The sequence below is a fragment of the Topomyia yanbarensis genome, chromosome 2 (genome assembly GCF_030247195.1).
Source record: "Topomyia yanbarensis strain Yona2022 chromosome 2, ASM3024719v1, whole genome shotgun sequence".
Lineage (NCBI taxonomy): Eukaryota > Metazoa > Arthropoda > Insecta > Diptera > Culicidae > Topomyia > Topomyia yanbarensis.
Window position 1 is genome coordinate 238,712,024 of NC_080671.1, and position 15,461 is coordinate 238,727,484.

At 35.4% G+C, this 15,461-nt stretch overlaps 2 long non-coding RNA genes across 3 annotated transcripts; one reads left to right on the forward strand and one right to left on the reverse strand.

Moving 5' to 3' along the window:
• Positions 1-748: 748 nt before the first annotated feature.
• LOC131678375 (uncharacterized) lies at positions 749-4,796 on the reverse strand. Its single transcript, XR_009303652.1, has 4 exons — positions 4,380-4,796; positions 3,765-3,825; positions 3,618-3,700; positions 749-3,493 (listed from the first exon to the last, which is right to left on the reverse strand). It is a non-coding gene; the product is annotated as an uncharacterized LOC131678375 (long non-coding RNA).
• A 2,055-nt stretch (positions 4,797-6,851) lies between these two features.
• LOC131678371 (uncharacterized) lies at positions 6,852-14,133 on the forward strand. 2 transcript variants are annotated; one of them, XR_009303647.1, is made up of 4 exons: positions 6,852-7,119; positions 7,178-7,275; positions 13,637-13,796; positions 13,854-14,133. It is a non-coding gene; the product is annotated as an uncharacterized LOC131678371 (long non-coding RNA). The 2 variants fall into 2 exon arrangements; XR_009303648.1 differs by lacking the exons at positions 6,852-7,119; positions 7,178-7,275 and adding an exon at positions 9,183-9,458.
• Positions 14,134-15,461: the final 1,328 nt, after the last annotated feature.

The following is a 15,461-nucleotide window of genomic DNA, read 5'->3' on the forward strand; positions in this document are numbered from 1 at the left end:
CCTTCATTCGGTCAAGTTCAGCCCTCCACCAAGGGGTTCCCGTAGTCGATTTAACAGTAAGAAGTGGGCAAGCTTCCTCGTAGGATGCTACTATAAATGAGTTTATCGTATCAACAATGTCATCCAAGCCATCTAGTTGCTAATTGTTGCAAATATCCATGAAATTTAGTTCCAAGTTTTCCAAAAAGAGGTCCCAAAAAGAAACACTTTTTTTGCGATTTTTTTTAGAAATGTGGGTGAAGCGAATTGATTAAAACTTTTGTACATTGTAATGTGTCATTTCAATAACATCCTGTAATTTTTTATGCAAAAATATCGACAAGCGACTCGCTAACGAAGCTTTTTGTAGAACGTTTCTGGAAAAAGTACGATTTGCGGTGTTAACTGCCATTCAAAAACCACTTAACCGATTTATTTCAAACTTTGCATGTACATCCTATTTATAAAATGCCTAACTCCTACATTGAGCTTTTGATATAATTTTTCAATAAAGGGGGTTCTGTTAACATATCCCTAAACATGAATGCCCCCTTTTTCCACAACACATTTAATATCGAGCTAAAGCATTTCGACTTTCAAAAATTTCGTCCAAACTTTATTTTTAAACTGTGAAGCTACGTTCAATTTTTTCAAAAAATCCTTTACGATGGTTTAGTTAGAACTCAAACCTTCGGGGTAATTTTTGGTTTTGTTCTGATGCGCAAGTTGCTAGGAAAATTTAAAGGGTGCTAAAACGTTTAAAGTTTCAAGGAAGTGCTATTTAATGTCATTTTTCCTTCGAGACGGAATTTTTGATCTTTAAAATTTTACAGAGGTTTTTTCAGAGATTAAAAATTGAAATTTTGAACGTAGCACCCCTTAATGATTTCCGATTGAGCAAAAAAGTTACGATGTACCTAATAAACATATTATATTTGATTTCATGCAAAAATTTAAGATGACCATTTTCCTTCAAATGTTCCCTACTGAACATTCCTAGTTCTCCATACAAACTTTGATTTTAAACTGTGAAGCCCCGTTCCAATTTTTTCAACCATTTCTTCAACACGGGTTGTTAGGGACCCTAAACTTTGGATTATTTTTGGGTGTGTTGTGTTGATATTATCGTAAATGCGTGTGAGGCTAGGTCACCGAAAGAGCTAACAACACAAATAATGTCCTTAGTGGTCCTTCTATATCCACTCTCCCTTATTGAAAATGTGCCACTGGTAATTAAAATGATTAGCAAAACATCGTTGCCTTGAGCATACACAAATATCTTCCACGTGCAACCTAAAGGATATCTTTTTTAACTGTATGTTAGGAATATATAACCTTCTATCAGCATGTATAGATTTGATATATTAGCCCATAGAGTATCACTCTTTGCTATACATCATGCTATACATCGATTATCATCAGATCTAGCCAAAGGTATGTGATAAACACTTCAATTCTCATTGAGTTAACTGCAACAGAAATTCATGTATTGAATGCAATAAAACAAATCTCACAGCAAAAACTACCTGTAAATTAACCATAGAACGTTGCACTGGGGTACAAATTACCCCACTCCATCTTTGGAGCTATGTGAAAACGAGAATTCAGCATTTGTTGACCAAGGACAAGCCAATTTATGTATCATTGATTCAATAATTTCCGTAGTTTCAACTACACAGCTATTTTCGCAATTAAAAAATTAAAACAAGCTGAGGAATTTACCAAATCTTTGAAAATAATCGTTGGCTGCGATTACCGACTTCTGGTTTGCTATTTCATGTGGGGCAATATGAACGAGCTTGAGAAGCAAAAAATCATGTCACAGAAAAGGATTTTTTATATACAATTAGTTAAAAATAGGTAAAATATTCCAGGAATGGTAAGCATACATTATGTGAATTCTTATTTCAAACACTTTTCGTTTTTTGTCATCTCGATATTTTTGTATTTTTGTGACTAAATACTGGTTATATTCAATAATTGAAATATCACATCTTCTAACGACGATGGGCAAAAAAAATCGAAAATGATTCATATTTTATTCGTAAACAAGGGTGCCTAACATGACGATATTACCCCTTGTTCCCCTAAACCGCCACTAATACTACCGTGATGAACAGGCAATCCTGTTGACTGTGAATGAACCTGATTATCTTGAGTAGTCATCCCAGGAGTACCAATGGAGTGCAGTAGTAGTCCGTTGGCTTATTGGTTAGTTGGAGATCCGCTCATGCTATCGATGTTATCCTCTTTTCACAGGGTCATATACTTCGCCTGAAATATCAATCTATCACCAAATTCAGCGTACCGGTTATGTTTTGAATTTAACAAGCTTCTTCTGTTTTGTGTAGTTATAGTTTCAATTTGATGTTTGATAAAGTTTGTAGTGCGGAGGTTGCGCTATCGGTTTCTGGTTGATTGAGTACTGACCCGAATGATTGCCGGTCATGAAAAGCGTTTGTAAATGTATGGTGGAGCGTGACCGTAACTAGACCCGGTACTGACCTATATATCCAGCACGCAATTAGGACGGCCTAACGGAAGAGCTTTTGAAAGTGTAGCAAGTCAAAGCTAATCAGCTTGTTCAATAACGGGAAATACTATGTGCATTTTGTCAGTTAGCTGAGAAATTCGCACGCGTAAAAGCGTGTCAAACGTTGATTTATGTGTTCCATTTGATGGTCGATCAAAATCAGCCGGAAACAATATCGCTGAAGGCAAAGAGCTTTGAGCGATTATAAGCAAATCCATACTTTTCTGTGTAGCTAGTGAATAGCACGTGTCTAATCAAATCATTCTGTTGTAAGAAAGGTTTCTGATATACATGTCGAATTTGCCGCCACCTGCATTATTTTTCAAGTATTCGGTTCGGCGACTTCCAGCACAGCTTTGCCATGTGATAGAATTGTTAGCCAAACATACACCAACTTGCTTCACTAAGTTAACGCCAGGGATGCCAACCTTCCAGATTTCTCTGGATTCCTCCAGATTTTTAAGCGTCGTCCAGACATACAGATTTATTTTTGTCTGATCCAGATTTCAGAGATTTTGTCCAAATTTATCCAGACAATATGAAAAATAACTAAATAAAATACAAGAAGGCTTCGTTGATTTTTAAACCACTATTTGAAAATAGTTGGGAACACCACATATCAAAGTTTTTCCGCTGAAAGTCACCTAAATTTTCCGAATTTTCGTCAGCTGGATGTTCCGGCAATCCAAAATGCTGAATCCCTAGAAATTCAAATTCAATCTATTTCACGGATTCTCTATGCTGAAAATTAAGCATTTGAAATATAAAAGGGAGCGCAACTATAGAATTTTCAGTATGTCGAGACATATTTGTATGACAACCAAGCATATTCCATCAATAAAATGTACAAATACAGCTCATAGATGGAGCTTCCTAAAAAATAGCCCATCCAGACAATTCCAGACATTTTCAAAAAAAAATACAGATTTTCTGGAAAAACACTTGGCATCCCTGGTTAACGCTCTTCTAGCTTATTGCACACTAATGGCGATTTCGCTTGAACCTGAAACTGAGTCAGGTTCTAACCCCAACTGCTGTCAGTTCATACATTTTGACAGCAGTTGGGGTTAGGAACTGACTCAGTTTCGCTTCAAACGAAAACCACATAAGAGGTTGCACATGAGTGGCTTTCAGTATTTCAATGAGCCAATGTGGATGATTTTAATAAAAGCAAAAGCTCCGAGCAACCTACAACAAAATAGTTTTTCTAAATAAATTACAGTTGTTCTTGTAAAAAGACTAGTAATAGTACCGTCATTGCTAGAATAAAAACTACTGAAAAAGAAGCTTCCTGTGTTGTCCTCATCGGATACCTGTCAGTAAGAGAAAGTTGTGGGAATTAATGTAGGTATAAGGTTTTGAGAACGATCAATAAGATCAGATATCCAGCGATGATCCGTTTTTATCAGCTCTATATTGTATTTTGGTACACTAACAAAACCTTGCTTCTTTAAAAAACGATGCTGTACAAATAATATTCTTTAGTTGTTTAGTATGTTTTCCTTGAGGAGGTCTTACAGTGCAGTTTCAATAAATCGATACCTGTTAAAACGCTATGAATGTCAAATTTAATCAAATACATTAGGCTGGCAAAATCGGGTCTGAACTATAATAGTGGCAATGAGAATCATCCTCGGTAGTCTTTGGACACAGATTCGTAAACGAGCTTCAACTAAACTAGAATTACTGTCTCTGGTATGACTGACCGGAAAATTTTTGTTGACCAATAGCAAAAATTAGCATGCGTTGAAACTAGACAATTGCAAAAGCACAGGATTTCATGGTTCAGCAATACTGACTCATACAAAACTTCATTATATTAAATCATCTCCGAACATCGTTTCGTTTATAGGTACCAATGTTTTACCTGAGCGTCGCAGTACAACATAAGTGAATAATTTCACATCATCTGGCATAGCATGCCCAAACCAACAATAATATTGAGCACATAGCTTTCGATTAGACTGTCGTCCGGAGGTTTCAGCACTTTTTCTCCTTCAACCCGGGAATCTACCATACATTGCAGATTATACTCACAGATGAAGGGAAAGCGATTCTTCCGGAAATTTCATTTAGTCCTGAGACAAGACATGACAATAGAGGGGGTCGTTTTTGTTCCAATTTTACATCAGAATGTTCCAGCTCCTGATTGGTTGATTCTGACTTTTTGCACCGTACACAATGTTACTGCAGGGATAGCGAAATGATGTTTCGCAGTGTTGCTATATTTGTAAGAAAATAATGTAATTACTTTTGACAAATAATATTATTATCGTTAAAAGAGTAAAAATGAATAAAAGATGCAGAAATTTTGCGACAAAGTAGAACAAGTATCTACCACACGTTTGCCGTATACGTGGTTAATTAATTTAAACAAAAATAAGACAGCAACCAAACCGAAATCTAAAATTTGTCGAAAAATGGTTTGATCAAACCTTACTAAACACCCATGACATGGAAAAATGGTGCCCATTATTAATATAATGGATTCAAGATACAAAATATTGCAGGCATAAAATAAATTAACAAGAATCCATTTTCATTTTAAAAAATAGCAACACTGTTCGGAAGATTTCGGCAGGATGGAAATCTGCGAAAAGAAGAATGTCGAATGAAAAATAAGAAGCCGATTGTCACGTCTTGTCTTAGATTTAGTCCAAAATACAAACAATAGCAATTTGTCGCGGTAAAACACCTTGGTGAATCTTTGCTGCAAGAGAATGCATTCGGATTATTTTTACAAATCAATTCCGTAATAATTCCTTGACCTGATTTATAGTACTAAACTGACAGGCTATCGTACGATTAATAATAAACAATAAATAAACAAAAATAAATAAATAATAACTTACCTCTCTTATTCCATTTTCACACCAAGAAACTAAATTTCATTCTATCCTTCTCACTCTCATGGGCAATCATATGCAAAAAAGAAAATGACGTAATGAATAAAGTTTATTCAAGCATGATTTTTGAAAATACCGTAACTATTAACTAATAACAAATGTAAACAAACTGAGATTATCACTCCCCCGCATTCTACGCATCTTAATGTACATGCTGACAAACATTCGTTTCATTATTCGGTAATGCAGCTGAAAAATGCGCAATCGAAATAATGACGAACAAACAACTGACACGTCAACAGTGCATAAATACAGTTTCGTCAGGTTAGTTACGTTAGGTTTGGTAACACTTACTGTAACACTTACGTTATTTTAATTTAATCGGTTTTTGTAACTAAATTATTAAAATTTACTACAATCTTTCTACTAAAATGCTCAATATAGGTAATTTTTCCATAAGGGGAACAAGAGCACGCAGTTCCTTAATTCTAGCCAATATTTTAGAGAAAAAGAATACAAGTAATGTTATTCTAAGCACCACTAATGCACATTCAGCACATTTTTATTTTTGATTATCTAAATCAAAAATAAATCAAAAATAGATCAAATCTAAATACTTGTGACAATGCGAGCAAAAATGAGACACTAAAATCGACTAATTGAAAAATGTCGAAAGTCTAAGAGTGATGCTCAGAATAACGTAACCTTTATTTGTCTTCAACACACTGCTCAAAAGTGACAAACTACAAATGTTGGTTGTCCTCATTGGCATACTGCCTCGGCGGAACAGTTCAGTTATAGAATTGATTAAAAAATAATAAGATTAGTCATCACAATTGACGAAACTGAAATAACGTAAGTGCAACAAAGATACCAAACCAACGAAAGTAAAACGACGAAACTGTGAGCGTGATACAAATAACATCGTAACTTTAATTTTTCTTCAATCCGCTCTTTTAAATGTCTTGATCGCGAATGTTCGTTCATTCAATGGAAAGGCGTCTTTGGTGAGCATTTTGGACGAATAATTGGTGTAAAAATCGGTATGGTTTTTAAATAACATTTAAAACAAAACTTCGAAAATGTCATCGCCGTTTTCTCTGTTTGGGTGAAGTGCGAGTTTCGCTGTTTTCAAAAATCATGCTTGTATTTACCATACCTTTTGTTTGACCTTGTTTCGTCGAGTTTCGATAAACAACATGCTGCGCCATTTTGCGGAGAAAATCTAACAGCTCACCCGAAGACAGCAACCTCTCACAGAAAAAGTCGCCTAGGGGATATTCAGGCTGAATATTTTGAGGCAACATTGCCAGCGACAAATTTTTGTCAAAGTGTGGCGTGTCCTCTGATGTTGCCGCGTGTGAATAAGTAGAACAAAATTCATAGTGAATATTCGAGGCAACATGTGGCGGACACATGTTGCCTGTTGCTTGTTGCCTCGTGAGCAGACTGCTTTAATAATCTTGTTAATTTTTTTAGTCATTCATTTTATTCACACGCTCATACAACACAACTCATACACGCTCAGTTCAGAGCACTCAATTTCAAAAATAGAAGCAATGTGTCAAAAATGAGTTTTTATTTGAGTAGATCGAGCTCAACTGGCGAGTAACCATTCAATTTTCAATATTTCGAGTGAAAAAAATAGTTAACTTCAAAAGAAAGTGAACGAACTTTGTCGTTGACTAAAAGTTTTATGAAAGATCAAGCCGGAAATCCCGTAGTTGTAGTGCCGACTTGGATCATTCACAAAATTATAAGGTAAGTTTCTCTGAGGTTTGTTGATATTCAAATCAAACATCCATTCGTATTTTTGTAGTTTCTGCCATTACTATGAGGCGCCGATAGACATGGAATACGTGCAGAGAAACCTTTAAGGATTATATTTCCAGGCATTGCTAGCGCCTGGAGGTTCAGGTAAATGATATGTGAGGTGCCGGTGAGATTCTTTGTTGTTATATAAAAAATACGGAATTATTATTTTCCGCATTTGCTTTTTGAGTAAAATCTACTCAAATTTGACATTAGCATCCCAAACTCAAAACTGAGTAAACGAGGCAAACTCATTTTTGACTACGTGCACTTTTTATGAATTGAGTGGCTGGCCACTCAAATTTGAGTTTTTATGAATGAGCGTGCATGATTAACAATATGTTAGTTCCACTCAACTCAATTTATTCTATTAATTTTATATCTATTTAAATTTCGTCTGATTTTTTATTTAATGAGCTTGCCAAACTTATAAACAAAATTAGATATTTGATATTTATTATTTCATTTGTTGCATTTAACAATTTTTATTTACTTCTTGAAGTTTTTAATTGCATTCGTTTTATTTATTTAATATTTTGTTCAGTTGGCTCGAGGCAGCTTCATGCAAGATTCGAAACTGTGTTCATCCCACCTTTAGTAGGGTGCTTACTTTGCATAAGCAGGGCCGTAGAGAAGAAATCTAGAGAAAATTTTCAATAGGACGTAAGTAACATTGAGAGCCTCTCTTTTTTTACTTTCTCTTTCGTTTATTAAGTAGATACAGAACACTAGATTAGGATTGTCGCTGGTGTTCCCATTGTTTTTGCCTCGGAACATGTTTGTTTTGCTTCTGGTATATATCTGTCAAAGTATCGAAAGTCTCTCTAGTAAAAGTCTTTGGTCCGCACTTTTGGTACACGCAGAAAAATATGGCCTGCCTGTAACCACAAACCGTTTAGTTGAACGTTAAATTAGTAAAATGCAGAGTTTGCCTATTTTTCTTTTGAGTCTCGTTTATTTTGCTGTGATTGTTATGCATTCAAGACCGAAAACGTCAATGCATAAAATTTGCAGCAGAATAAACGAGAGGCAAACAGAAAAATGATGTGATATCTGCTATGAAACAAATTTCTATGTGGCATACTATTAGATTTTCATTAATTTTCACATGATATCTATGCGTGACAGGTAATTTTTATGTGCTACTTCAAATTGCAAAAAATTATGTGTGAAATCAATATATTTAATATAACTAATTTTCTCGGTGTAAATTTTCGACTGTTATTGTTATGAAATGAAAGAGTTTGTATATACCGCACAAGGAAATGAAAATTTATCAAAATTCAGTACAAATTTAGACAATTTGTGCATTCTAACTAGTGAAAACACATTAGCCCGGAATGGCCATTGTTTTGTTGGCAAACAGAAACAAATATGATTAGTCGCTATGAAACGACGATAGAGGATTATTTTTTTTGCTTTTTTTTTTATTTGGCCCATTTGACAGGTATATCCCGGAATCAAAACAATGATGTTTCTACCACTGATGCCAGCGACAATCCTAATCTAGTGTTCTGTATCTACTGTTTATTACGACGTCATTACAACACTTTGCACTAATTTTCCAGTACATATCGAAAGCCGACGGTTTTTACTAGAATATTATGCAAAGAGTAGAGTAATAAATGTTGAAATGGCCGAGTAAAGAACAGAAGAGGAAGACCCCAAAGAGAATCTCTCATTGTTACTTACGTCCTATTCTAAATTTTCTCTAGAAATATTGGCCCAACTAGGGTTGCCACCCCTCTGGGTTTGACCCGGAGACTCCGGTTTTCGGGAGCAATCTCCGGGCCTCCGGGTTTTACATCAATTTCTCCGGGTTTGGTGGGAAGAAGCATAATTTTATTTTTTTTGGAATTAACTGATTATTTACAAAATATTTAAAAAGTTCAAGTTAACTATTACTCTGTTTCAGATTTATTTTGCCAGACTAATACTATGTTCACATTAGCGCGGATATCAAGTGATATGCGGATTACCATGATATCCCACGATATTACGTGCCATATTACTTGATATCCCATACAACTCGAATGTCATCTGATATCATCATTCTTGGGTGATATCCGGGATATCATGAACGAAATCAAGTCAGATTGTCCAAAGTAGCGACTGGCAACACGGATAGCGACATTGAACGCACTCATTTGCGAAATGTCATTTTGTAAATTCAGAGGGTCGCAGCAAGCTTTGACCCACTTTCAAAACAAACACAAACGTTTGAAAATTTAAACTGGATTTATTCAGGGATTTTCTGGGCTACCGCTAGGACCGGTTATGCATTGTAGGTATGAAGAATAATTTGTTTTTGTTTTGCAGGATGAGACAGTTCAGCATTGGCATTGGTAGCAGAATCTTTTTGTTACATATTTGGATATCTATGTGTAATATTGAATGCCGGTTGAACAATACTGTGAAACGGCAAATCGAACCATTGTTGTTGAGGTTGATTGCTTGCAGAATACAGAGCAGACAATATATGCGAGTGTAGCAAACAGAATATTTTATACTTCTAGCTTGAATTTTGCTGATATCTATATACAATGATACAACAAAAGGGATAACCCTGGACCCGTCCACCAGATTGGCTCTTGAACATATTTCCTTTTTGGAAATTGACCCAATTGTAAGCAGGACTACAAACAGCACGGTGATTATGTAGTTTGGAAGTTGGGTCTTATGTTGACACTATATATTCGCTAGCAAAATTACAAGTTTTGATTATGGTATGTGTAATGATGACCCGTCAAATATTATTGCGGCTGCCGTTGGCGTGGCCCGAGAGCACACTTCGGTGTCGCGTTGCTGACTCCTCAAAAATTCTGCTGGGGAAATAGAAGAGCTTAACATAGTAGCGGTCGATACCGACAATGTGGTTCTTGGTGATCACCACCACCGGTGTAATCTGTTTGTTCGTGACACGTGCTTGACGGGGATGCTCTGCTTCCTACTTGGCTAGAATGTTTGACATTTTGATTATTAATCCGAGTATGGTTACAAATTCTGAAATTCTGAGGAAATTAAAAAAGAAGGTTACAGGTTTTTTCGTCCTAGAACGATTATGGTATCAGTTCCCAGATCAAGAGAGACAAAGAAATTGGTGATGATTAAACACAAGAACATTTCATCTCTCAGTCTGGCTCAATAGAGTTCTAAGTTCTAAGCCTTTACAATGTTGATTAGTGCATGAATAAAGCATAAAACACGGTAACGGATTGCATCCTCTTACCAATTATTAGATAAATATTTGTACCATTTCTGCGAGCATAACTACTGCATTCTAGCCAGAACGTCAACAAAAAACTTCAATTACAATTTTAACATGGCTAGTATTCAGCGTGCCCGACCAACCATTCAAAATCTGGACCCATATCATATCATCCCAAGTAAGCAGCGTCGTGTGTAGCTATCCACGTGTAATGTGAATAGATATCTACGTTTGGTTCCACCAATAATAACAAACCTAAGAAGAGAAACTTAAATTTAAAGCTATGCTATTGTTTCTATTCCAAGAAACTTGAAAGCTACACAGCGATATTACGACGGATCGGATTCGTTCGAAAATGTATCGGGCATAATAAGGCTGTATGGGGGGCAGTGAAGAATTTATGTTGATGAATCTATGTATTGTTTTGTCATTTTATAAGTCCCTGCGTTTTATATCTCTTGTTCCCTTCCTATCTGGAAATGATGAGATTAGGGTAAGGCACATGTCTTTTGTCCATTTAACCACTACAGTAATGTTTCGATTATATCACGGTCGTTCTGTATTTTGGCGTGATATATTTGAGGCGTGATATATTCAAAACAAAACAAAAAAATACATTTAAGCATTAACCCACGTATTTCTATAAACAAAAAGTCATAAAAGTTAACGCTAGTCAAAAAGAATTAATCATAGTAGGGTAATGAGCCTATTTTTGCCATGTTTCTATTATCACACTACCTATTTGAAGCCGTTGGTTAGAGCAGCGTCTGCCATTTTTGTTCAACGCATTGGGTCAAATGGTATGGCATCAGCGGATAATTTTTTCCCACACAACTTCTCTTTACGTATCCCGTACCTTTTCTTAAAATTGTTGAACTACCTAAAACTAAACTTAAAGGAATCTGGCACGTTAAAGCTTTTGGCAAATATCACGACTTTTAAAATCAATGCATTCGAAGAGACTACGATTCATTCCTCGTTGTATCAACATTCATGAAAATAGTGACATCTCCAATTCTTGATGTTGTCCTTCCAAAAGAAAAGTATTTACATCAATTCAAGAGAAAATACATACCTCGGCATACCTACCATATCTTGCGTATTTTGTTTTTCTTATTATTTTGTTAGATTTTCCTACGGATAACTAACAAGCGAGTAAAAAAGAAGTCGATTTTTTTATCCAGTACACCAGGCAGTGATATAATCGAAACATTACTGTAATACCTCGATAGTACGTACACCTACAATCAAACTTTTTTTTTCGATTGATTTTGTAAACTTCAACAAAATAGGACAAATTTTATGGAAGATCTATGGGTTTCTGCATAATTTGGAGAATTTGTGTGCTACTCAGAGTAGTTCTGTTAAGTCTAGCAAAGCATTTCAAGCTTTAATTAGGTCATAAATTCATCGTGGAAATCTAACAAGTATAAAAAAAGTTCTGCAAGCTCTCGGGACGCTCTACATGTTTCAGGAATGTCTTTTATATTTCGGGCGATTGCTAACTTACAAGAAAATTATTGCCCAACTTATTTCAGAATTTCGGTAAATTGGTTCCTGAGATGTTGTGATCGCCACAAGGAACTTTTCAAAAAAATACAATTTCGTGATAATTGAGTTTAGTCGTCGGTGCAGCGAGTCATCCATTCCGCATATTGAACACCACGCGCAGCCTTCAGGTGGTCAACAGCTACCGGTCCATACTTTCAGAAAATCTAATTTTAAAAAATCGGTTTTGTTCATCCTGACAAAAAGTAACCTCGGGAAAATTTAATAAAAACAAAACATAAACACTCTAACTTGTCTAAACGTATTCAGCAAGTGCATATGCATTATATTAGGTTAATATTATTAAATCATTGATAATGCCTGTTTTGCGTTATTATTTGAGTAACAGGAGTTTTTTTATCTACTTTTTATTCTGCTTATAATCGCAGATTAGTCCCAAAAAATAGGAAATCCCATTGAAAATCGGACAAATATGCGATAATGGTCAGTATAGTAGGTTGGACATTAATGGGTTAAAACTTTAGATGATTTGGACGACACTATATTATAGCTTCAGTAGATTTTTTAACAGCTATCGGTGATTCAGTCAAGCTGAACTGAACTTCAAGTAAATGCGTTTCATGAAACTCACAATTAATCGCGAAATACTTACTAATTTAGATAATTGACGAATATCTGAAAACCTCTTCAAACTTTAGTTGGGGTACGTCCCCCAAGCTTCTGTAAAGTCTTACTAACTTTAAGACAAATTGTAGTATTTCGAAACATTTTTCAAACATCAAGGAAGATTTTAGGCAGTTTTGAAGGTTTATATCTAGAGCGATGATAGAACGGTTTTTGAAGAACGTTCCTCAAACATTATCTACATTAAATTTGAGTGCTGAGTTCCATACATTCTAGAAGATACAATGTTTTTAATGAAATGGGCGAGATTCACACGACTAGCGACTTCGATGGAGGCTGGTAGTATTCATTGAGCTGAAAAAACGCAAATATATTCAAATTTCCTTTTTTGGGATTTTTGAAGTTCATTAACGACCAAAACTTGAAAAAAATAAAAAACTATCTGAAATCCTGTAGGGTTGATGTACCAATAGTCGTACACTTATCCTATTCCATAAAAAAATAAAAAATTGTTTATTTACCAATTTATGTATTCAAAACCGCTTGTACCATTGTAATTTCAGTTCCTATTGTTGCATCTTGTAATTATAGGTACATTAGATCAACTATAGGTGCAAAGAAGCTCAAAATTCAAAGAAAATCTTTTAATTGTTTTTTTCAGCAAATTTCAAGGATAACAGTTTTATTGTCTCATCATTTTAGTGTGACGAACCAATGAAAAAATATACGAAAATCAACAAAATCCTGCAAAAATCCTAATGAATTTGGGGAAGACTCAAGGCAATGCTACCAGATTCAAATGAACTATACGAGACCAAGGAAATGTTTTTACACTCCATTTTCAACCATCTTGATTGATGGAAACCATAACGTTCCAAGATTATGTACTTAGTGACAGGACAGTTTATCACTAATGGGGTGATGGATTTAGTGATAAATATTATTTTTGTAAAATTTCATTCAATGTAAAACATAAAAAGTAATATTTTGAATTTACGTGTCGGTAGTACGTACGCTAAACGAAGCGAAGGTGTACATACTATCGAGGAATGCCTCTACATCCAAATTCATTAATAAAATTTTGATATCCATCTTTAGTGTATCTGACCATATTCTTCGTTTCAGGTTGTGCATGGTGTCATGAGATCATGAGAATACACGTGGACACTTCATGATCAGACAAAATTTCATATATGATTGCAATATATACATAGCACCGAGTTGAAGTAAAAATAATCAAAAATGTTTGTGGTCGAAAAACCGGATTTCAGAATCACCAGATCGGGTAATAAAGTTTTTAGATATTTTCGTATGACTTTGATTGGTTTTGGATTGTTCACAGATCACCAAGTAGATATTGTTTGCTGTGAGCTGAAAATGTTTGGTCCACTGAATCCGGAATCACCGGAACCTATTAGACAGCGTCCACCTGGATCTGGGTGACTTCAAATGAGATTGTATTGTTAACAGATCTCAAAGAGCGAAATTTTACCTGTGCCACTGACAATCAACGACGGTAGTCAGCATTGTAAGGAAAATCAAAGAGGATAATTATTTTCCTATTCACATTGTTTTAACGCTACCGGTCAAATAAAGACGTGTTTTCTATTCCGTTCATCCCACACGATCACGCGCATCCAAAGTGTCCGCTGGTATACGGTCTTTCGGAGTTTACTGCATGCATAAACCATTAAATGAGTTCATTATAGAGACCCTGCCCCCTTTGATAGACACTAATTTTTTTGATTTGAGGAACCGGAATATGAAATCAGTTCTTCAACGACCCAAATATTATACAAAATTCCAGAACAAGTATATGAACCATGGAACTCTTTTATGTTTACTAATCGGTTTTAGGGTGCCTGGAAGTGGCCAATGTTATTGCAAAAAAAATCATCGGATGTCACATACGCTTTGTTTATGATCAAACTACGATCAATGTCAAGTTCCTGCGAGCCGTTAAACAATTAATAAAATGGCCACTCCCGGACGGACCTCATTGAATTACGTGTAAATCCAGTAGCGGGTGTTGACCAGATCAGCAAATATGACTTGAATATGCTGAAAATCGATTGACAATTAAGAAAACTAGAGTCGACTGAACACTTCAATGTTTGAGTGAAAAGTATCTTGGAACGTAACAATTAATCTTTTCCTATTTCTATTTGAGATACCTACCGCGAAAAATGTCCAATTTATTGCCTTAAATATATTTTGAGCATACAATCAAACGTTGTCTATGGTATCCATGGTATTTTCGCGAGTGCGAATGGTTACCTGTTCGGTTGAAAATAAATGACATTTGAGTTGTCAATTGAAATGTCAAACGATATCATCTCGCCTTAATGTGAACACTTTGACGTGATATCCATATCACTTCGGTATTGTGCCTTGCAGGATAATCGCTCGATATGCGATTATATGAAAGCTCAATTGAGATAGGCGCGTGACAGCCGCGTATATAAATGTATAGGCTGCTTTTTCCTTGAAGCTTTCGAAAAGCACACAGCTGGCAGAAAAATAAAGCTCCACTGAAATCTGCTTGCGGAGCAACTGCGGTTATATTTGATGCGCCTTTCAGACGCCCGCAATGTGAGATTTTATCATAAGCGCGACAATATATCAAGTGATATCAGCACTAATGTGAACATAGTATAATCCTTTCAAGGAGGCGAAGATGAGTTCACCAAATATTGCTGATTTCTTTCACAAAGCTGTGAAAATGAAAAAACAAAGCAAATTTACTACAAATTTAGAACAGTAATATTTTGCTATATGTGACAATTGAAATGTTGCTTCCCACCAAGTCGCTCAAAATTGTGTAAAAAAGTTATTTTGCTGCAATTTTATCAAATTACTTCACTGTTAGTGGTGCTTATCACCAGCTGCAGCAAGGTATGGCAGATTTGTTCTAATCCATCTGACTAGGTCAACATCAAACGAATTCTTG